This window comes from Canis aureus, chromosome 7 (genome assembly GCF_053574225.1).
Source record: "Canis aureus isolate CA01 chromosome 7, VMU_Caureus_v.1.0, whole genome shotgun sequence".
NCBI lineage: Eukaryota > Metazoa > Chordata > Mammalia > Carnivora > Canidae > Canis > Canis aureus.
In genome coordinates, this window is record NC_135617.1 from 16,687,474 (window position 1) to 16,713,180 (window position 25,707).

The 25,707-nt window shown below is 35.3% G+C and overlaps 1 protein-coding gene and 1 long non-coding RNA gene across 2 annotated transcripts in view; one reads left to right on the forward strand and one right to left on the reverse strand.

Annotated features, from left to right (window-relative positions):
• LOC144317094 (uncharacterized) overlaps window positions 1-14,266 on the forward strand; it is a 38,375-nt gene extending 24,109 nt beyond the window's left edge. Inside the window, exons 5-7 of the long non-coding RNA XR_013382978.1 lie at window positions 3,342-3,430; window positions 11,992-12,073; window positions 12,906-14,266. This is a non-coding gene — a long non-coding RNA (uncharacterized LOC144317094). The remainder of the gene's footprint in view (window positions 1-3,341; window positions 3,431-11,991; window positions 12,074-12,905) is intronic.
• The window catches only part of LOC144316684 (uncharacterized), a 507,527-nt gene that overhangs the window by 299,630 nt on the left and 182,190 nt on the right, over window positions 1-25,707 (reverse strand). The window lies entirely within an intron of this gene.

Below are 25,707 nucleotides of genomic sequence, written 5' to 3' on the forward strand. Positions count from 1 at the left end.
ACATGCAGGACTTCCAAACATACATAGGATGCATAGGATATGGTCACAAAACTACCTTTGAATATGGAAATATAAAACTCCTTCATCCTAATCTATATAGTCAGGAAAAACATAAGAAAAAAATAGTGTTAAAGTCATATAACATCCTTTAACTTTAAAAATCATGCTTTCTTTCTTCTAGAATGTCAACTGAAAAATAAATCAGTTGAGTTATATAGCTGCAGATATTCTTCTTTTCTGTTTTCCTTGCTAGAAATGGGGATAGATTTTTTTAAGAAGAATATAAGAGGAAAAACCTAGTCAAGAGGAAAGGGATTCCAAAAGGATTTATATATATATATAAAGATCATATCTTCTCTATCAACTCACTTTCCTATTTCAACCTTGATCATTTTCTTCATGGACAATAAGCACTAACCTAGTGTAAAATAGTGTAGGAAGAGCATGTGCATATATGATGGATAAAATACAAGCTGCACCCATTTGGGGTGTTTTTATCATTAACTGCTGTTGCATAAACTGAACATACAATGGGCTGTGACACTGGATAAATCATTTGTTTCCACTTATTATTGATGACATTTCATAACTCGTTTGGGGCTCTGCTTTGCCCCGTCACTCGTGAGTTATGAGGTCATCAATCATGACTGGGAATAAATGATTTATGTAAGTCACCCTATTGTATATTTTAGATACAGTATACAATAAAACACACACTATTGATTTCTAATATTGTTGCATTACGTTTATCATGTGTGTTTGCGAGACTGTGATCTTATGTCATCTGCTGCAACTGAGTATGAGATGTTAAAATAATTCATAAGAAAAGAAATGCACAAGAATGATTCAGAGAATTTCTGTTTTTAATTAATATCTTGCTAAGGCAATTTAAAATGTGTCCTTAAATTATAAACACTGTATCCAGCAAAGGGAATTGTAGTTAAGACCTGAAGTCAATATATAAGGCCATGATTAGGAAACAGAAAAGTACTAAAAGAGATCCTTTGAATAGAGCATATGCTATTCGGATTAACCTACAGAGATACTGAAGACAAATCTCCCAATAAGGAATACTGTACTGTGTGTCACACTTGAAAGGATCAATGGCTTAGTAACAAGAATGTCATGGAAATATGAAAAACTTCTTTCAGACATTTTTAGAAAAGAAAGGTAGAGTGGGGAACAAAAACCCAACTTATTCCTTTCACTGATGAAAGCTTAGAACCTTTAACTCTAACTCAGGTTGAATTTGCAAAGAATCCACAAGCAAGTCTAATGAACATATTAATTGAAAATGAACATAAAGTGGTCAGGAAAATACTCTCGTTTGAATGGAATTCTCTAAAAGAATATAGCATCTTAAAAGATTGGAAATTTTTTCTTTTGCTTCCTTCCTATTTCATCCCCCAACTGACTTCCATTTCTTCCCCTGATGAGCTTAAAACCATAAACATGATTTTTTAAAAAATAAAACTACAAGAAAATGCAAAGAAATTTGAGGGAGGCAATCAAAAACATATTGAAAATCAAACCTAGAATAAGAGCATCAAAAATCCAGGAACTTTCAGCTATTTGCAATTACAAGAGTAATTGCTATTTTAACATGTTTTGCTTGTTCCAAAGAAACTCTGGTTCGTAAGCTGAAATTCAAGGAGTTTAAATCACAGCGAAATCTTTTAGGAGCTGATCAAGACTAAATATACAATCAAAACAACCTATTATCTACATATTTTAGTTGATTAAAAAAATAAGGTACGGCTCTGAGCCGTGCCACGCAGAAGTTGTTGACCAGCTGTGTTCAATTCCCAGTGATGATAAAAAAATAACTATTTAATATGAAGTATGAAGAATTTAGGTCAGATATAAAGAAAAAATTATTTTTCTTACAGAAAAGTATTAGACATTGACATTAATATTGAGAATAGTTGCAGAATTTTCTTTGGAAATTTTTAATAGTAATTTCACTTTTTAGAATGGTTTTAAGTTTGTCCTAATCTAATGGCCAAGGGTTGTATTATAAATTCAAATAACTTCTCACAATTCCTTTCACTGCTTAATTCTATGATGATACTAATTAATTGAGAACCCTGTTTTATAGAGCAACAGCATAAGAGGGCTGAGAATTTCAAAAGCAAGTGTCGGTAGCTTTTATAATTAGTAAGGTGATATATTAGAAAGTGAGTCAGAAGTCCACGGTTTAGCTAAAAATCCCGTTTAAGTCCAATACTATTCAGAAATATTTTGTTTGGGGGTTTTCCCCTAGATTTTTTTTTCTATTTGCTTCAATTAAGATTTCTTAACCTATCGCCTTGAATGGGCTTTAAGGGAGTTTAATATCTAAAATTGTATTCAAAAAATTGTGTATGATAAAAACATATGTATGTTTCTGGGGAGAGAGCTCATGACATTATTAAACTTTATTCAGAGACCAGGTCTAGAAACAAAAAATTTTTAAATTTTAAAAAAGATTACAAACCACTGATTCAAGAGGCTGTCATTCACAATCAAGTCTATTATCCATCTTTCCAAATCGCTTATAAAATTAATCCCATTTTTTAAAACTTTATTCTTTCACCCTGCTCTCTGCCTTTTTCTCCCCCTCCTCCCCATCCCACATTTGTTGGTCTCTCTTTTATGACCTTGATTCAGTTTTGCAATTGGTCAGAATGAAGTACTTAAACTCAGTGGCTAATTTTGATATCTTTCAAGTGCCTTTGGATAAAAGCTTGGTTGTAAGTTCAACAGTCTGAACTTACTAACTAAAGTCACTTTTTTTCTTGTGTGCAGATATCAGATCTGCTTTCTCCCCACACATAATCAAAAGAGTAGCTGCTACTTAAATGTAGCAACCCACATACAGAATCAGAACAGTCATTTAAGAAAAAAAAAATCCTCTTCTAAAACTCAGAGTAAACCTTGTAATGTTTTAATTTCCAATTTTATAGTTTTAATGATGAAATGTGATGAGATACAGGAATATTATCATTTGATATAAGGAGACTACAAAGAGAAGCAGACAGTATAATTAGAAGGCATCTTTGCTGATATATATAGAAAGTGGTGCATGATCAAGTGAGGATATTTTTTGGAAGGAAGGGAGAAAATAAGAAGAGAGGGACAGAGAGAGGGACAAAAGAGAAAGTGGATATAAACCTGGTTTAATCAGTTTAGAGCCGTTTTAATGAGCTTGCTCCCCAAGCATTAGAAATGCTGATGGAGCCATAGCCTATACATTTGGTCCTGTACCAGGTTGGGTATGAGGAGACTGGGGACTTAACCCCAGCTCAGCTCCTGACTCATTGAGTGACCTCAAGCCAGTTAACCCATCTGTTGTTTTTCAGAAGGTGATGACTTGGAGACTGTCTAGCGATTGCTGTGCATTAATGGGGTGACAGTCAGAGGAAGACGCCTGGGGCAGGAGAGCTTCAGTGTAAGGAAATCAGCCTTTACTGCTCTGCCCAATCATGTCAGCACTACTGCTATTTCAGGGGGCTTCCTGCCATTGTTGTTCCCTGCTCCGGAACACCCCATGCTGCCAAAGCCACTGCAGGGGGTCACCTTTAACAGACAACCTCATTTTCAAATTTCCAGACCACTAAATCAAATGAACCAGTGCAAGGGTAATTTTTTTAAGGTTGCCAGAGAGATGCATAGAAGAGTTGCCTATCTTGGGAAGAGAAAATTAAAGCAAGAATCTCACTTTGTGAAGATTGGAAAAGAAGGTAGATCAGAAAGCAGCTTCTTGAGTTTGGGAATTATTTAGATTTTAAATTGTGTTTTGCTCTACATCAAATTGGATTAGATTCCTTAAATCTTCTAAGACTTTGATCCAGCCCATTCCACATTTACAAATTAAAAAGCAGCTTCAGCAGTGAAAATCATATAAGATACAACAAGAAAGCTTCTAGGGGCATACAGGCAGATTTAGCCGAAAGGCCCATCCACTTGTGCAGTGTCTCATACCAACATGTTTGCACTTTGACCAAATATACTCAATTCCTATAATGCTAAACATTCTTCAGTGGAGAGGCATGCATTCATAAAGCAGCTGTAGATCTAGATTCCTTTATTTCTGAATCCAATAATAATTTATTCTATAGGAATTAATATCCTTAGCATAATTAAGAAAAACAAAATTACAGGGCACTAAAAGTGTTGCACAAATGCAGATCAGTTAAAATTTTTACCAAAATTTTTACCAAAGCTAAAATAAACGAGTGTCATATATTTGATAACTTGACATGTCCAGGACAACTAGACTCATCCTAAATAATCATGCAGAAGTGAAAGCAATGAGGGAAAAAGAGAGGAAGAGGGTCAAACATTCAAATCTAAAAGTTAGACACACCAATAAATGTAGCTGTGCAGGAATTTAAAAAAGCAGGAAGTTTAAGCCAAAATATCATCTATCCCAACTCTAAAGATTTGACCAGGCATCCCTGAAGAAATAAAAGGATCATCAGCTACCCCCAAACAGAATCATTCAGCATAGCACACTCCAGCAGCTTCCCAGTGCTGCAATGTGTGTGCAGGGTTTCATCAACAGAGTTTGAAAAGCACCGCTATTCTCCAGATAGTGCTCACTACATGAACGCTAACATAAATCAAAAATACTGGCGTGTGTTCCCTGTACTCACTGCAGCTTAATCCGCTTACTCTAACCCTTCCCACCTTCACACAGGGTCATCTCTCCATGTAACCGACATATTCCCCTTTCAAAAATCTTTTTTTTTTCATGAAGGTTTATAAATGTCTTATTGATTTTTCCACACAAGGCCAGTCAACTTCTGACTTCACAAAAGGAGTTGAATAAAGTGGCTGAACCCACTGCTGTTTCCCTACCTACATAAGTAAAGTACCACTACAGTTAATTTTAGTCCTACCAACTGACCTAGTCATAGGATAGCCATCATCAGTCCTGGGTCCCCAAAGGACAAAGACCCTTTTGTGATCTTGCCTGACTACAAAGTTATAAAACCATTGGCCAAATAATTGGTTGGCCTGTTTGATTCTTTCCGCCACCCTGTCTCAGCCCTATATGATGGAAAAAAAGAATCTTGGTGCAGCTTCTGAAAACTTTTTTTTGATAACTGATTATTTTTTCAGCAAATCAGTCAGAAAAGATTGTGTCATGTATCTTCTTCACTTAAACATTAGAATTAAGAATGTAAACTTTAAAATGTTTTTGTCTTTGATCTCATTCATAATCTTCCACAGTTTTTGAGAAAATTATTTATTCTCTTCTTTTAATTATTATAGATTACTTATTATTATACTATTATCATAGGTTATTAAGATTTCATGCTACTTCATAGCTTTAATTCTTAGTTATACTATTTCATTCATAATTTCTTCTTAGTTTCCTTTTTCTTTCTTTAAAGAAATTAAGAATTTTCAGGGGATCCCTGGGTGGCTCAGTGGTTTACTGCCAGCCTTCGGCCCAGGGCGGGATCCTGGAGACCTGGGATCGAGTCCCATGTCAGGCTTCCTGCATGGAATCTGCTTCTTCTTTTTTTTTTTTTTTTTTTAAGATTTTATTTATTTATTCATTAGAATACACAGAGAGGAGAGAGAGAGAGAGAGAGAGGCAGAGACACAGGCAGAGGAAGAAGCAGGCTCCATGCAGGGAGCCTGACGTGGGACTCCGATCCTGAGTCTCCAGGATCACGCCCTGGGCTGAAGGCGGCGCTAAACTGCTGAGCCACCCGAGCTGCCCTGGAGCGTGCTTCTCCCTCTGCCTGTGTCTCTGCCTCTCTCTCTCTTTCTCTCTCTCTCTCTCTATCATGAATAAATAAACAAAATCTTTAAAAAAAAAGAATTTTCAAAAATGATCTTGCATTGAACATTTCCTCCTGTAGCAACTGAAAAGTATAAGGCAAAAACAATACACAAATTTTATATGCATAGAGTGGGAAGTGGTAAATAGGCTATACGGTTGCAAAGCTTCTACATTTTACTTTATTTTATTTAAGATTTTATTTATTTATTCATGAAATAAATAGAGAGAGAGAGAGAGACAGAGAGGGACAGAGAGAGAGAGAGGCAGAGACACAGGCAGAGGGAGAAGCAGGCTCCATGCAGGGAACCTGACGTGGGACTTGATCCCAGGTCTCCAGGATCACACCCTGGGCTGAAGGCAGCGCTAAACCGCTGAGCCACCCTGGCTGCCCAAGTTTCTACATTTTAAAGTAATACAATATTAATGCTAATTAAACTGTGAAAAAATAATGATATACATTGTAATTCCCAAAGTAACCATTAAACACATATAAATGGAATTTTGAAAATCCTAAAAACATTTCTATAGTAGAAAATAAGACAGCAAAGTAAAAACAGAATAATAAAAATCAGAGGGGTCAAAATGGAAGACAATTTTTTTAAAATGGTGACCTAAGTCCAACAACATTAATAATTACATTTAAGTGTAGGCATGTTAATTTCAATAAAGAAACAGAGATTGTCAGAGTATTTTTAAAAAGCAAGACCCAAATCTATGCTGTGTATATGAGATGAACTTTTTTTTTTTAAGATTTTATTTATTTTTCATGAGAGACACAGAGAGAGAGGCAGAGACATAGGCAGAGAGGGAAGCAGGCTCCCTGCAGGGAGCCCAATGCGGGACTCGATCCCAGAATCCGGGGATCACGACCAGAGCCAAAGGCAGATGCTCAACTGCTGAGCCACCCAGGTGCCCCATATGAGATGAGTTTTAAATACTAAGACACAGATAGTTTAAAATTAAATGGATAGGAAAAGATGTACCATTTAAATAATAAGTATAAGGCTGGAGTGGCTATCATAGAAGTTTTATTGTAACAGACAAAAATAAGAAAGCCTACATTCTAACAAAAGGAGAGTGGATAAACCACAATTCAACCATGCAATGAAATACTAGCTGGCAATAAACAGGAACTGACTGCTGATACACCTGAGTATGTATATATCTCAAAAACATGGTGAATGAAAAAAGTTCTGCACAAAACTAAACATACTATGTAATCCCATTTATGTTCTATTCTAAAACAGGTAAAATTGATCTATACTGGAAAATATCAGAAAGGTAGCTGGTTTTAAGTGGGTTGGGGCAGGGATTGACTGAGAAGGGACATGAAGGAATTTTCTAGGGTGATGATAGTGTTCCACAGCATGATCCTAGGGATGGCTATACAGGTACATACAATTGTCAAAACTCAATGTACACTTAAGAATTGTGTATTTTATTGTATGTAAACTTTACACAAAAGAAAAAAATGTAAACAAATAGAACACTCACTAGTGACATGCATGCTAGCTATTAGGGGAAAGTGTCTGATGTCTGCACTTTTATTGGAAATGCATCAAAAAATAGATGAATGAAGAATGTAGGAACAACTAAATGAATAGATGTGTGACAAAGCAATAGAGTAAAATGTTAATAGACGACCCACCTAAATGGTAGTTACATGAGGATCACTATAAGATTCTTTCTACTTTTCTGTATATTTGAAATTTTTCTAAACAAAAGTTGGAAAGTTACATATTAAAATAAAAATATAAGGGGGAAGTGGGAGAGGTGTACACAGAGGGCTAAATTGTATCTGCTTTATTCCTGAAAATGAAGAGACAAAATGGTCTGAAGCAAATAGAGCAAAACATTATGATTTTAAAAACCCTAGTATTCATGGGTATTAGTTGTATTATTCTCTTTTCTCTTTTATTCATATTTTTCTTCATGCTTGAAATATTTCATAATTTAATTTTTTATAAAATATAAATGGAATGAATGTAATGCATTAGAGTATGAAGGGCAATGGACTGAGTCCTGAGACCTGGCATTTTAGTACTTGCTTGATCATTAAGGGCTATGAACCTAGTGCAAAGTGACAAAATCTCTCTGAGCCTCAATTTCCTCGTTTGTAAAATAGAGTTAAATTGAGTTGATACATTAGAAATTTATTTTCATTTCTATAATTCTATAAACCTAAGATAGGCAAAAATAAATAAAAGTGTATTTTTAGGAATTGCTTCCTAAGAAATGTTATATGTAAACCAAATACTCAGAGTTAATCATACAAGTAGTCAGAGATAATTTTGTGCAGAAGGGAATCACAACATTTATGTTTTCACTCAGCCTATATTCAAAAAGTAATATATAAGTAGGAGGAAAATCGTATCACTGAAGAGGCCAAAGCCTTGAAAAAAAAAGAAGCAAAGTTTAGTTTTTAAGACATAATTTCTACTATTTATTCTTCTAATAACGGGGTCTTGAGAATTCCATTTTAAGCCTCATTTTTTCATCCCTACAATATGGGGATTAGAGTTAATGACCTTTAAGAACACTGCCAGTTCTAAGATTCTACAATTAGAATTTTATGTGGGTTAAATATCTGTGAGTGTATATTACTAGACTTTTGCCTATCCTCCCACATCCACTAGTACTTCCACCTAAACATCATACATCAAAGGTAGGTAAAAACTTTGTGAATAGTGTGGCTTTTTTGAAAGCTCTACAAGGGGCACCTGGGTGGCTCAGCGGTTGAGTGTCTGCCTTTGGTTCAGGTCGTGATCCCCGGATCCTGGGATGGAGTCTTTCATCAGGCTCGCCACGGAGAGCCTGCATCTCCCTCTGCCTATGTCTCTGCCTCTCTATATCTCTCATGAATAAATAAATTTTTAAAAATAATCGAAAGAAAGAGGAAAGAAGAAAGAAAGAAAAAGAAAGAAAGAAAGAAAGAAAGAAAGAAAGAAAGAAAGAAAGAAAGAAAGAAAGAAAGAGCTACACAATAGAACTGTCACTATCAAATCCCACTAGATAGCTAACCAGAATTGGTGTTGTTTGTGATTTGTATGCAGTGGGCAAATTAGTCTTGCAAAACTATTGGTATTAAAATTTTCAATGCAGCATTTAGGGATGTAAGCACAGGGTACTCCTGAAGATCAAACAGCATGCTGCCATGTTACCTATTTTAATACCATCTCTTGGATCTGACATCATATTTCACATGTACACAGAGAGTGTACACAGAACAAAGAAAAAACAGAGGCAAGAGAACTTGATGTATTAAAGTTGATACTTACCTGCTACTTGGTAATTCCCTATCTCTTTAAGGAATTTATTTGACTGAGCTTGAAATACTGTTTTTGGTTATCAGCTAAGACATTTAAGACCTGTCTTTCTGGCCACAAAATAAAACTTATGTCATCTTTTTCCAAAACAAACAAACAAACAAGTAGGGCAAGGGGAGGAGGAGATCCTTATCCTTGAAATTCAAGTACCTTTTAACTCTTTACCAATGCAACTTATTCACAACATCTTCACAATTACAATTCTTTAGGAAAGAAAAGGATGTCTAAAATATAACAATTATTGCTACTTGTCTTAAAAAAAAAAAAGACAGTTTGTCCCTGTTTCAGCAATGATATTCCCAATCATTTCTTATTCTGTGAACATCTTATTTTGATTAAAAAGTTACTAAATCCCATTTCACAGGGCAACACTTTTTTTTAAGATTTTATTTATTTATTCATGAGAGACACAGAGAGAGACTGAGAGACAGAGACACAGGCAGAGAGAGAAGCAGGCTCCATGCAGGGACTCGATCCCCGGGTCTCCAGGATCACGCCCTGGGCTGAAGGCAGCGCTAAACCGCTGAGCCACCGGGGCTGCCCCCAGGGCAACATTTCTTACCTGAAGACAAATATTTCAAAGTTTCTAATATAATCTCTTTTCTCAAAAAGTGAAATGTTTGTCCATGTAAAAATTTATCTTTCTGGAAATAGAGTGCCATTTTGGGACTTTTGCTTTGTAAATAGATTAGGAACAATTTCTTCTTTCTCTTCTCTGCTTCCTTCCCACTTTCTTAGTCGCTTTATCTTTCTTTTCATTTCACATATCATTTTTTTCTTTTCTTATACCTAACTTATGTTTATTGCTTCTCGGTGTCCTAATATGGTTAACATTTAAGTCTTCCCCAGTGGGGTCTAGTAGGAATGCATTCCATTGTGCAAAAAAGCTTTTGCTAAGGAAGCTAAAGAGGAAACAAAAGGATCTGAAGAAACAAATCTATTTTTCTGTCATTATGTGCCTGAAAGGAACCTGCCACCCAGAAGAAAATCTATTTAGTTTTACAGTATAACTAATTATGCATGAGTTTAGACCAGAATCCCTAATGTTCAAAGAAACCGTATTATGCCATAGAGTAGAGCCATCCTTCATTTTTAAGAATTGACATAGGCTTTAGGTAGCTATAGAGCCCATTTACCCATTGTACATAATAGTTTTTTGTAAGCTAAGAAACCAAAGGCCAATGAAGAATTAATAGTGGCTACATTCAATAGGTGTTAGGCAACAATAGGGGAACCTCAGGTTTGTGCTTAATATTCTGCATGCCCATGTCTAGTTAGTCTAAATGCTCTTCATAAAAGGTTTGGATGCACTTCTGTACCACTGTTTTTAAGCCCCAAGAAAGACTTAAATTTAACAATAAACATGAACTAAAATGGCCCAGGGGAAGAAATATCATTTTTGTTTGTTTCTTAAGAGGCAGGCAGAACCAAATTAGTTGGCTTTCCCAGAACCAGTCTGTAAAAGTGTGAAAAAGAATGTTAATATTTCTGTGAAAGGGAGGAAAGGGGACATATTCTCTGTGTTTCTCAGACAGCTTTATAGACTGTCATGGGATGAGGTTCGGGAAGGGAGGTTGGGGGGGAAATGGAGAGCAGCATGAAGACTTTTATTCTAAGAATATTCTAAAGATCAAGAAGTTTCTAGATCTTTAGAATTAGAAGAACTAAAACTTCAGAACTAGAAATTTCTAGTTTTTTCATCCAAAAACTACATGAAACTAGATTTCTAGGTTACTCAGAAAATAGATGAAATTATTGTCTATTTCCTATCCCATTTCTTACAGACATAACCACTTTAAAGAAAGAAATCCTGCTTCCTTTAATATAAGAGTGTGTAGGAAATAAGTTCTGTTACCTCACACAGAGCACTTCTAAACCTCTCTATACTCAAGTGAATAGTAATAATTTCTTTATCCCATTACTTGGGAGCAAAAAAGAAGAATGAAGAATGAATAAGAAGAAGGAGGAGGAGGGAGGGGGGGAGTAGATGATGAAGAAGAAGAAATGTTGGGTGGGCTACAGGGCCTGTGTATGTAAGTGAGGCAAGAAAGGAAGGCTACAAATCAAAATAGTTAGACTTGTGAATTACTTTTCTGGGTGAAGTTGCCAGATCTCTTCCATGTTTGTAAATTCATGCTAAATAGTAACTGTCTTCCTGATAAATTGTGTGGTCTGTTATCTAAAAGCAGTTACTACTAACTAGGTATTCTATTTTACCATGAAAGTAGAATCCACTAAGATTTTGGGGTTTTTTTTTTCATCCTTTTATCATTGGATTCATAATCCTTTCACTAGACATAATTCTCCTCCCTCTTTCTGTGTTTACAACCAGGTCCAAAAGAGGAACAAATAAGTCATGTGAAGGGAAATAACTATGGATTTCTAAAAACAAACATGGCCATTCTTAGGGAAACACAGAATCAATAGATCATTTGAAATGTACCACTATATTTTAAAGTGAAACTATGCTGAATAATATTTTTTAAAGTTAAATAAAATGCAACAGGAGCATTTGTAGTCCAAGTAGATTATTGATGAAGAAATAATTTCCTTCATGTCATAAAATGCTATTTTCCAAATAGAATATGCATTTTCCTGGTATATAACTATTCCATCTAAACAATATCTTTTCTGAAACATGCTGTTAATAGTGGTTGTTGTTAGCAACTGTGTTTAAAAATTCTAAAGACACAGGTTAATATGTGAATTAAACTCTAGCATAAAGCTTACAAAAAATACTAAACATGTCATAAAAGATAAGAAGCTCATAATGGAAGAATTAAGCACCAAAATGCATATGTAAACACCTCTTTCTTTTTTCACCCATATGGACAAATAGAATATGGATAAATATTAAATTATATTTTTATTGTCTTCTGATCACAGGTCAGCTGATTGCTGAGTCATGGTGGCTTTGCTCCCAAGTGGCAACAGAGAATAAAAGAACTTTTCAGACTCTCATCAGGAGGTACAATCTTCAACTCACCACTATTTGACCCAAATTAAAAGCTGGATTCATAGAACTGTAATTTTTACAGAGCTATCCAAATTTTATTATGTCCCTGTATTTGTGATATCTGTCCCTGGGTTAAGTTAGACCAACAGACATAACCTGAACCTTCTCCTACTGACCACCTGCAGGACTTTTCATTGCATACATATAACTAATTTTTCAATGTCAATTGTCAAGGAAAGATTGTAAGTTTGATGAGAGCAGGGGCTACATCTCTTACATTACCATTCCACACCTGTTTCAGTGCCAGATAACTCACAGGAGACACTCAAAACGTAACTATTGAATAAATGAACAACCCTAGACTTGCTTTCACTGACTTCCTTTACCAAGATATTATATAACGTATAACATACTAGTGTGCGTGTGTTGACTATAGTTTACAGTTAAACATATTTCTCTGAATTACACAATGTTCTATGAAGACCAAGGAGTCAAATTTCCTATGAGCCTGTGTATCTGGAATAGTTGCACATCTCCTGAAGAATACGTTTCTTTTCTTGATGCTGACTCTGTGCATCCTGGAATTAGTTCCATCTTTGTGTTGGCTGTTAAAGAGCTGAGGACTAAACATGTGGCCCACAGGTAGCCAGTATACAGGGCTTTAGAGTGGGCATTTGGTTCCATAGTTACACTACATGCTCCACCCTTTCCCTTCCCTGGCTTTCTCTTGGCTTCATTTCCCTCTCATAGTTTTAGATTTATGGTATGTATCTTTGTAAGCCACCTAATTTCTTTTTGAATCAAGGTGGAATGCAAGTAAATTGATTTTTTTCCTTTCATGTAGAAGTTAATAACTTTGCTGAAGAAAAGAAGAGCCAAAGGAAGACAGAATACAGACTTTGGCAATGTATGGCTGATTTTAAGAGACCTTCGGGATATCTTGTGAAGAGGAGATACTATTTCTATCCCACATTGTATAGTTTCAGTTTTATGTACAGCACAAGGCAACTGCACAATGTCAATCCTTTTTATTATGTTTTATTAATTATGTTAATACTTACAACATATTTAAAGATAAAAAACAAAGGAATGTAACTGGACCAGAAGTATCTTAGCTTTTACTTCTGGTCAGAACGTCAGGAATAAGGAAAATGAATGAAATTATAAAAATATATGGAAAACATTGGTATCAGGTAAACAGAATGACTTCTTGTTGTTGAAATATGTTTAAAGATACAGGGTCCCTTCCTATTCCCATACTCCTTTCTTTCACAAGGTAAATTGTCAATTTTTCATAAGAGGTAGATCCTCAGGAGACAGATAAATAGACCAATGCTAAATAAGAGCAAAAAAAATTTCAGCTTTTCTAAGAACTAATACTTGAGTTGAATAGTTTATTCAGAAATGCAGTTGCATTGAATCATAATCTGACAAAATTATGGTAATAGTTAATCTGAATACAAAATGGCCCTATGTTGTTATTGCTACCCATTCATCTACATATCAAGTACATTTAACTAAAAGGAAGAAACAATGACATAGGAAAACACACACACACACACACACATACATACATACACATACACATTGTCATCTGCCCCCAAATAGCAAAGACATCTCAACCACAAGAACCTTGCCCATCTCTGCTCCAGGTTCAGGTAGAGAACTATCGTCAGTCTATTTTAGCACTCCTGTTTAAATTCTGTACGTCTTTATAAATGCAGTTATCATTACCATTGTTGCCTTATCACTCTCCATGATTGCTCTCTTTCAGTCAAGTACAAAGGCAGCCTGAATATAAATGTTTTGTCATAAAACTGCTATTCAAATAATAAAAAAGGGTTATAATAGTACTAAAAATAATATACCCCCAAGGCTGCTGCATAGACTGGCAGTGTGCAGACTGAGGGGCACAAAACACCTCTAGCCATACTCTCACTATCCTCTGAAGTCTTCCACTGCATCAGAACCATATTTGCATGATTTTAAAGATAATTTAGATGTCATTATATGACTGGGATATCTAGAACCTTTTTAGCATTAGATTAAAAAAAGATACAAGTTATTTTAGTTATTGCCATTACTGCACTTAAGAAACGTGGGGTAAATCAGAGTTTATACCTTTCAAAGAGAGTTACTTTTTAACTAGTTTTGGGTAGATGGATAAATATGTAATGCATATATGTATACACACATACAATGTACACACATAGACATACATATATCATACATACACATACAGGTTATAAACACATCTTATGTAGACATATATCTATATATTATATACATATATATACAAATATATCATACAGACATATTATGTATACAGGTGTCGTGTGTACATGCATGCATATAAACACATGCATCCTATATGTCATATGTAAACACACACATATAAAATCTTTACATTGAAAATGCTTTTGTTGGCATCAGGACTGGCTATGCACTGCCACCCAGGGGCTGTCTACAACATTTTAACACTGCTATCTTGCCAAGAGGCATTCAAAATCATTACCGAATGCATCCTGGACAGTCCTTCATGGTAGCTGTTAGCATTCCCGTTGCATATTCCAGTAGCTTTGGTGTCATTTCCCATTGCATGAATGCACATTGCAAAGAAAGGCAGAGAAAAGGAAGAGAGAAAAGAACGCCAAACAAGCAAAGGACCACCTAGAAGGAAACAAACAAATTACACTGACAAGGCTGACAGGGGGGAATAAGAAAGAGAGAAAGAGAGGAAGGAGGAGGTTTATGGGCTTCATGCCCACTGCTCTTGGTAAATATCCCTCCTCGCAACAATAAAGACAAATAAAGTACAAAGAAGGGATAAAGCAGAAGATTACAGACCTGGCCGGTGTTTGATAAATGGCACTCTACTTCACTCTGCTTATTGTGTACTTCATACCTCACTCCTGAATATGGAAGAGAATTTTATTAAAGATTTAGCCACGGTGGTGGTGGTGACTGGCTCACAGTAATTTTCCTACAAAGTAGTTTAATCTATCACAGGGCAGACAGTGCACCTTCTTACCATGTATCATATCTGTCTATTGAGTAAGTGCTATCCAAATCCAATTTCTTTTCATTTTTGGAACCTGTGATGCATATTCAAGATACACTTTCGTTTTGTCTTTGTCCTAAATTGGGCACTGTATGAGATGGGGGCAGAAGGAGTGCTAATAAGAAGAAAACCTGCATTCTGTGGTTTCCATATCAGTCTGGTCATTTTTTGTATTTTACAGAAATAAATTGCATAATTTCAATAGCATATAATATTGGTCACATGTGGAGTCACCAGGACCTTTCATATTTATGGGTATGAATATGAAGCATTGCACCACTGATTATGGAATGAACTTAGAAAATCATTACAGTCAAGTTCCGGTTTTGAGCTTTGTGGAGCACATAGGGGTTGTTCCATTCAATAATGAGATGGCTCGTGCAATAATAGGGAAACTGTTTCGACCAAAATCATTCAGCAGTTCATTACGTGGTAAAATGTAAATCCAGAAGTGTCATAAGCAAGGTACTTTCAGAGTGCTCTGTTATGGAATCGCAGAAATTAGAGAAGCCCCGTGAGGTCACTCACTTCATCTGTTCCTGGTATCAAAGTGCTCTCAGCAAAATATTTTCAAATATAGAGTCCATGCTCCCATCATGAGATTCTATTATTTCTTCTTTCATTGCATTACTTTATTTCACTATGATGAATTGTTTTCAACCTGACAATTGTTTCCTTTAAATGTTATTGGTCTTTTGTAACAAATAGTAATTCTGCCCTAACTCAATTACAACAAATCCTTCACACTAATGCTAGACCTTGTTATAGACTCTCTTTAAAACTGATCTCACATATATACTTTTTAATATAAAATATATCACATGCAATTAAGTTCATCCTATGTTATAGAGACATAGACTATAACACTATTCTATAGCCTACCTTTTTTCCCAATTATAAATGGTGAGCATTTGTCCATGCTATTATTCTTGAAATATAATTTTAAGTGGTCTGTCAGAGATTCGTAAGCACTTTAACTCATTTCCTAAAATATTTACACCATTCTCAGTAACTCCGCAATAAGCATCCTCCAGTTCTGTGAATAACTTTTGAATAGAATTTGCTGGCATTTGTTAAACTAAAAATTCCTTGAAGCCACAGCTTTTGTCCAATCTCTATTTGATTTTATTGCAAACATAGTATGGATATTTGATAAGAATGCCTCTAAGAAATATGTTCCTATCAATTAATATTCGATACGAATATTTCCTTTTGCAAACACTATGAAACTAACTCACAATCTGGGATTCATACTACTATGATTTCTTTATATTGTCATAATAAATTCTGCATGAGAAATTTAATAATTACTGTTAAAATATGCCTCCCTTCTGGAAATTTCCTCCATAAACCAGAGACCTTCATAAATATCAATACAATCAAGATACATCCATAAATTAAATTGTTTAATCACTGTAGTACCTAGATAACTAGAAGAGATAAGAAGGTTGGCAACCAGAAAAAAATTGTCCTATTTCATAAAGATTGTGAAAATGCTCACATCTTTTAGATGCCATCTCTTAAAAAAGAAAAACACTAACATTGACTCATATTTCGAATAGGTCTTTCATATTCAAAACTACATTTACCTTACACATTTACACAATTTGGAGATTTAAGTTCGTAATGGTAAAACAAGAAATCCAACTTTTAAAATAATTTTTCAACCGTCTTGGAAACTTTCTGTCTGAAGATTAATTTGAGAGTAACTTTAAACTCAGGTCATTATGATACAAAGGAAAAAAAACATCAAATTACATCATGCTGAAAGAGGGGGTAAAAAAACAACCAGAAAGTTGACCATTTTAAGAATTACTGTAATCATTTTAGGGGGGAAAAAAGGGCAAACACATACTCACTTGGAAGAAAAAAATAAATATACTGAAGGCTTTTCTTTCAAAAAATATATATTTTAAGTGTGTGCTTACACATGTTAAACTAATGTTATATTTCCTGTATTCATTGCCTACAAATTCCTTCTACTCTTACTATTCCAAAATAAAAAGCACTCTATTGGCAACAAAAGAGTTTTATTTTTAATACTGCTTTATTTATATTCAAAGCAGAGTATTTATAAGGCATGAGGCACCAGTTATAATGAAAGACGTTAGTGCATTCTGGAAACCATGAGTCTTTTATTCACTCTTTAAGATGCATTCACTAAACACAGAAGATTCTCATTAAATGTAAAGATTAAGACCTATTTAAGCATAGTTATATAGAAATGACTTAGAAATTTGTAAAGTAAGTTTATTTTTACACTTCTAATAGAATCGGTTATCAGGGTCAGCAGTACAAGTACCGAGGGCAGGAGCAGACGTTTTATTCCTTGCAGAAGACTGCACCTACTACCACACAGCGCCACCTGGCAGCAGGATGAAGGACTACGGCACTGTGGTCTCCTGAGAATAGAGTCACTAATTGGTACAGTACAATGTGTTCTTCAGAAAGTCCCAACTGATGCTGGCCTCATTTTCTTCATTAAAAATGGACACATTCACATACCAAGTTTGAAAAGCTTGGGGTTTCTCTCACTTGGTTTTTGTTATCTGTACTTTTTAAACATCTTAATTTAGAACTCTTCATTTTCAAAGGGCATCTTTACTGCAGCTGATCACAGCTGATGATGATGAATGCATCTACATTTTTCAAAAATAATTTGTCATCAGTTTTCATGGAGATCATCACAATAAGTTAATTTACAACAGTGACACAAAGAAAACTCCAGTGTTCAGCTAAGTGTGGCTGTATGCCTCTTTAGAGAAGAACAACAAAAACACCAAAAAAATAACTTCTCATATCCATATGCTTGAATCATCTCTACTTTTGTTTATATGTCTATACACATAGTAATATTTGTATTTGTGTGCTGGGAAGGAATCTAAACACATGATTTGTACATATTAACATGAACAAAATTTTTTTTTAAAGATTTTATTCATTTATTCATGAGAGACAGAGAGAGAGGCAGAGACACAAGGCTGCATGCAGGGGGCCGGATGTGGGACTTGATCCTGTGTCTCCAGGATCAGGCCCTGGGCCGAAGGTGGCACTAAACCACTGAGCCACCTGGGCTGCCCAGCATTAACAAAATCTTATTAAATCCTTTGACCTTTCTTTTCAATGATTTACTTGTAACCTGAATACATCTAAACAACTAAAGACATTCATAGAGAAGAAAGAAAGGAAGGAAGAAAGAACACTAAATAACAACTACCTCCACAATCTGAGTAAAAGTAGTTATTATTACTCTTTCCACTGAAATTTATGGCATCTATTGTTCTTTAGTCCTAAACAATTATCATTTGTCATTCCCATTTCTTCATAGCCACACACTCAAAAAAACAAAAGGGAGATAATGGTGACAAACAGATAGTCATTTACTAAATTTCCAGTACAATTGAGATTCCAAAAATAATACTGCCAACTCAATAAGCAAAATATCAAACTGGGTTCATGTTTGTATTTAGCATGCTAGATCTAACTGAAGAACTAGTGGACCTCTCTGCATTACATTATGATTTTTGCAACCATATTTGCAACTAATTGTAACAAATGAAGTTTGATATCTCCCTAACTTGTGGGGTAATTCTTACTCAGAAAGAAAAGACAGTCTTTTTGCTTTGTGCTGTCTGGTCTTTCTTCCTCTAGTCTCTCAAAAACAAATGTTTACCTTGGAACCAGTCAAAACATTCCCAGCTCCTGGATATTTAAAAGCTGACAAAAGTGTTTGCCTAATAAAAACATTACAGGGTAGAGAATACAGCACTTTAGATTATTATACAAAGATTTTTTTTTTGCCTTTTCCTTTAGGTTCCTTATAATGCTGCAGGAGGTAAAGAGAGATGTCATAGAAAGGGCATACTTACAAGGAAATAACCTATATCACTTCTTGATGACTGCACTTCCCTTCTTCCCTCAAAGCTAGAGTGGAAGCAGCAGAGTCACCACAGAGGAGAAAGAAAGGCAAACAAAAGTGCTATTCTTCCCAGCATACCAGTCTACACCTGCATCCCCACACTGGTGGGCTCTCTTGCCAGCTAAAATTGAAAATGAGCCCTTCAAGTCTAAACTAGCAGGTGCTGGGGAAAGCCTGCTTTACTAGAAAATCCTTGTGACTTCATTCTTATATTTAATCTGAGTGACCAGCACTGCGGTCACCAGGCCTGAGTCACAGCCTATGGGGTTGCACTGAGGGACTGCTCAAACAGAGAGACCCCAGGCTTACATGCTCTGCATAGATTTGGAAGAACAAGCTTTGTACTTCCCTCTGCAGGATGTCTGTTGGTCTTTGCTAGATCATTGAAGCTTAGTACATTCCTAAGTAGAAACACAGATATAGATACACTACACAGAATATGTATTAGATACTGTTAGGCCTCACTTCAAATTCTCTTGGCTAACCTTTTCACTATAGGCAGCCCTTTATCTCAGGGCCACTGTGTGTGTCTCTAGCAAAACTAGCTGGATAATTTGTGTGAAAATGAAAATGTAGAGTCTCTTGTTAATAAACAATTACACATTTCAAAACAATGAGAGCATACCATTAAGCAAAGCATTAGAGCCTTCAAAATGTGGTCTCCTGTGACTACACATATCACTAATGGATAATACACTCATGAAGCCAGCCTTGTTCTCTTGCTTTCTGCAAACTTCTCTGCTGCGCCCCATGTTAGCCCTATTCAACTACCCTGCAAATATACAGGTTAACACCTAATAAGCAACTCTGGAGCAGTGCAAGATGGAAGCTAGTGGATAAATACTCCCCTCTTTCATCCTTTGGGTATATACTTCTGGGAAATGTTCTACAAAGATCCCTAGGGTTCACTTAGTAGGATGGAACCCTAAATATCCACAGTGAAACTCAGCTTAATAACATATCCCTAGATCACTATTCCCTTCTTATTTCACTCTTCTCAGCTGTTCACCTTGTTCCTTAGAATCACTTCTCAAAATAAACCACCTGCACAAAAGCCCTGGTCTCAGAATCTGCTTTAGGGAAAAACCTAAACTAAAAAGAAATAGAAGATGGGATGCCTGGGTGGCTCAGTGGTTGAGCACCTGCCTTTGGCTCAGGGTGTGATCCTGGAGTCCCGGGATTGAGTCCTGCATCAGGTTGGGTTCCCTGCATGGAGACTGCTTCTCCCTCTGCCTATGTCTCTGCCTCTCTCTCTCTTTGTGTCTCTCATGAATAAATAAAATCTTTAAAAAAAGAAATAGAAGACAGCTAAGTGAGGGCTGGGACAAGAACACAGGATAGGAGGCTAGTTTGAAAACTAGCAATACTAACAGAAGTGGAGAAGAGATAATTTTGGAAATTTGAAAGCAGAACCAAAGGGTTTTGGCAGCTGACTGGATATGGGAGATGAGGAAGAGAATCCAAATATAACTAAAAGATTTCTTATTTAAATAAATAATGGTGACACCATTGACCAAATTAGGGAGTTCAGAAGAGAAAAAATGGAGTATAAAAATAACAAATTTGTCATCTCTCAGTGAAAATGTGTTAGCAGCCAGTTATATTTAAGTATATAGATAACAAAAAAAATTAGGTAAAAGGCATGGTGATGAGTATAACTATAAATGCACAAATAAACACTTATTGAATACAGAAATAAAGTTGGAAGAAATTCCCCCCCGAAAAAAAATTATAATGACATCCATTCTTTATTTTCACTCCTTAAACTTCGCTGGCAACCTAATATGCTTTAAAATACTTCCCTAAGAATTATAAATACAATGAGAAGAAAAACTGGATCAACTAATTATTATATTAAATGATTTCAGTGTGATGTTTCCAAAATCAATATTTTAAAAATTTCAAGATTATTATATTCCTTGTGCCATTATCTTATCTCTTTAAGTGACATGATCTATTTGAAAATTTAAATAAATTTAAACCTTTATTAGAAAACTAAAACATTAATACTATTAAATTCTGAGGGTCTGCCAAAGTTGTTAACTTCCAAAGGTTTCCATTTGACCCCCAATATTTGGCCAAGAACTATGGGGCAAATTTTTCTTTAAGTAACGTTTACTGTAAAAGTCAGGCAATTTTTCATTTCTACAGAAAATAGATAGCAAGTTGGTTTTAAGGGGATAGCTCAAAATCCGCTATACCTAGAATCATCAAATTTGTCTTTATTGATCTGCCTTGAGAGGAATTAAAATCTATTTAGATGTTTAGAAGTTGACATTCCCCTAGAATTTATTATTCACATATCCAATATGTTTAAAATTCTGTCTTTGGAATTACATGTACTTTCAGTGTTACTAGGCTTTTATGAAAGTAGAGCTATCCACATGTATCATAAAGAAGTGAGACTGGAGTGGAATATAAGGGGACTTGCTCTTCTTAACAACCAATATCTGCAACTTCTTCAAAGTGGTCAAAAGCAAGTCAAGAACTTCAGGTGAAAAGGTCAAGAAGACATAGCTAAGACAGAAACCAGAGCAGGCCTGAACCAGAACATATACACAGGAAAACCTGCCCTAAAGCCTGTGAAACACAAGGTACCATGTCACTTTGAGAAAACATAAGGTTTAAAAATGAGTGAGGAAGACTTTCTTTAAAAGGCACAAAAAGAGAGAGAATGATAAATTAAACATCAATTTTAAAATGACAAAAGTTAACATACTAAGAGATTAATTACAGAATGCAACTCTGTGTGTGTACATACATGTAAAATAAACAATGAATTAGTATCCAGAATAAATTATTTTAAAAATCTCTTCTAAATCAAGAAGAAAAATAAGACAAGTAACCAAGAGAAACTAGAAACTAGAAACTATCTTTTCAAAGATACTTGTCCTTATTATTAACCAGGGAAATATAAAATAAAATAATAATGAGATAGCATTCTTCACTTAGACAACTGGCAGAAAAAAATTAAGTTCTAAATTATTAGACATTGGGCAATCTGAGGGAATGGTCATTTTGGGGGTACAACTAGGCATATAAGTGAGTACTGCCAATTTGAAGGAAAATGTGGCAATTTTACATCCTATATTTCCTATTACCCAACAATACCCCCTTTAGGTGTCAAACAGAGACAAACTGTCAGGTGCAAACAAGGAAGTAAATACAAGAATATTTACTGAAGCTTTTTGACAGCAACAGAATTTTGAAAAAATATATGTGTGTATATATGCACATATACATATATGTATATCTACATATTCTAAAAATGGACTTCAGTAAAAGAATGATTAAATAAATATTTAGTTGCTTCAAAGGAAGAGATGAGGACTGAGTGCTTTTTAGTTAAAGGAATCTTTCACCTTATTTTTACTATTTTAATGCTTCCCAAGGAGAATTTATTCATGTATTACATGAGTAATTAAAATGGTTTTAAAAGCAAACAAGGAAACTCCAGAAGATTAAGCTGGGTGAAAAAAAGCCAATCCCAAAAGGTCACATACTGTATAATTCCATTTATATTATACAACATATTACACATTTCTGAAATGATAAAATTTTACAAATGGAGAATTGATCAGTGGTCGCAGGGGTTTAGAGATAGGAGAGAGGTTGGTGTCATTATAAAAGAGCAACATAAGAGATCCTTGTGTTCATGGAACTGTCCTATTCAGTATCACATACATTTGTACACAAATGAGCACAAATAAAACTGGAGCAATCTGAATAAGATCAATAGATTTTAGCAATGTCAATATCCTGGTTGTGATATTTTATTCTAGTTTGGCAAAAGTGTTAATATTAGGGGAAACTCAGGAAAGTGTTGAGATAATGGCAAGAAAATGTCAGATGACAAAACTCTGACCCAGACCTTCTGGAGCAATTATCATGGAGAACTAAATCTCTGCAGCAATTGGCCCAAAATGGCCTGGACTCGTTCAGTAACTTCCATTTTCCTGATTTTTTGGCCCCCACTCCAAATCAGGATCAAAAGTCACATATGCCCTCCAAACCAATCATCCTAGATGCCCCACTTCCAGTTAGCTGGCCTCCAATTCCCTCATGCCAACAATCTCCAACCCAGAGCATACCTGAGGTCTTCCATTTTTTCCACTATAAAGCTTCCCTAATCCTCTGCCTGCCTGTTTTGAATCCCTGCTGGATACAAGTGATGGTGGCTGGCTCCCTTGCCGTAGCAAACTTGAAATAAATAGTCTCTGTTCTCATTTGGATGGTCTCTTCACTTATTTCCACAGCATAGATGCACCATTCTATGTAATGTTTCTTAAAACTACACATGGAATTTTTCAATTAAAAAAATGCCTAAAATTAACAAGTGTTCTTTCAAGAATTGGTCCTTTCTCCTCCTTTGTACGGTTTGTTTTCTCTCCCTCTACTATAGAAGACCACGTCAGTACAGATTAGAATAGAGTAAGTAAAAAAAGATAGTAGAAAAAAAAAAAGGAAACAAACATCCTGAGGTAGACACTTTAAAATATCTTTAAAATTGCCAAAGCACTAAATGGTCTCCAATTGCATGTAAATATACCACTGTATCTTAATTGTTCTATCTACTTGATTGGATTGGGAGGAGGAAGGGAATTTCTAAAATGCAAGGTCAAAAGTAATTTTTTCCAAATATTTAATTTACCATTTAGAACTTTGAAGCTGTATTATGCATATTAACTAGTTCAGAAGAAAGATTTCACAACAGTCTCTGAATATGGGATTAATTGATACACCAGGGACAAGGCTTTCTAAAGAACATACACTAATGGGATACCTGGGTGGCATAGTTGGGTAAGTATCTGACTCTTGGTTTCAGTTCAAGTCCTGATCTCAGGATCCTGATTTCAGTATCGTGATATCAGGGTCATGAGATTGAGCCCCACATCAGGCTCTCTGCTCAACACAGGAGTCTGCTTAAGATAATCTCTCCCTCTTCCTCTGCCCCTCCCCGCTGCTCTATCATCTATCTATCTATCATTTATCTATCTATCATCTATCTATCTATCTATCTATCTATCTATCTATCTATCATCATCATCATCTATCTTCTTCTCTCTCTTTCTCTCTCTCTCTCAAATAAATAAATCTTTAAGGAACGTACATTATGGGAACACCTGGGTGGCTCAGCGGTTGAGCACCTGCTTTCAGCTCAGGGCATGATCCTGGGGTCCTGGGATCAAGTTCCACATTGGGCACCTCGCAGGGAGGCTGCTTCTCCCTCTGCCTATGTCTATGCCTCTCTGTGTCTCTCATGAATCTTTTAAAAAGGAAAGGAAAAGAACATACACTAGTGTACATAGGTTCAAATCTAGCTAACATTAACATAGCTGCAAATCTCCTACAAGTCTAAAATGATAATCAGTCAATCATGAATTAAACTCAGCAAAGTTAAATGCAGAAGCCAGTAAATAATCAGAACAGATTCCAAGCAATGGTCAAGCAATAGTGTTTTGAAGTAGCTTAATCTTCAGATGTATATTACTAAATACTGCATAGATTGTTTCTTTATGATAGTCTGAAATAAGCAGTAGTGGCAAAACCTGGGAGCCTGTTAGATATGCAGAACCTCAGGCCCACCACAAACATACTGATTCAGATCTACATCTGAGCAAGACCCCCAGATGACTCATTTGGACATTCAAGTCTAAGAAGCACCACTCTAAACTAGCTAAAAGTTAAAGAAACCTGGAGCAAACACCTAAAAATTGTTGTGCAATATTTCAAAACTGATATATGAACCATTAAGCAATTTCTTAGTGCACGAAAACAATTGAGGGTTTAATTTCACAACATTTTCTTTGAAAAGCTAAAATCCTTTAAAAATTTTTTCAAATGCTTAAAAGTATTTTATAAAGTTCCAATTTCAAATTATAAATCATACAGACATGTAGCAATTAGAGATGAGGTTGCTTAGCAAGTGCAATAATATGTCAGCCAGCTCAGAGGGCAAGAGACAGTATTGCAAATCATGAATCTGCAAAAGTGAAAATGTAGTTCAGATCAATCTCAACCAATTGTCACTTTCAAAAGCAGTAGCTTTTTTTTTTTTTTTTTTTTGTTTTGTTTTTGCCTTGAAGCCGTTGGCTGTCTGGTGAAGAATCTGGACCCTTTCTTAGTGTAGTTTTTTTAAATGTGTAAAATAAATTCACAGGATTGCGAAGGGAACTGAGCACATTGAAATACAGTTATCAAAATATTTCTTAAAATCTGTGATAGAGTTAAAGATGACTACTTAGTACATTAAATAACAAGATCTAGCTGTATTTCCGATAACCACCATAACTTTGGAGTAGTGACGAATGCAATGATATTCTGAGATATCCACAATGACCAGAATGGAATATGAAAACATGTGTGATACCTACTGGTGACCAAGTCACAGGTACTGCTAATGCTACTGCAGCATTGCCTACAGTCATCATTGAAGGAAATGTTAAGTTCAGTTATAGGTTAGTGACCATAAAGGTATCATTTTTTTTTCCACACTTACATTTACAGATCCCCTGAATTCTATCCGTGAACCTAAGGATGAGAACTCCTAGAAGTTAGGAACTTTCTTTTTGTTCCCTCTATTTTATTCCTGATGATAAAATGCTCCCTGTACTTAGGTATATACCCAAACAAATTGAAAGTTGAAAGCAGGGACTCAAACAGATA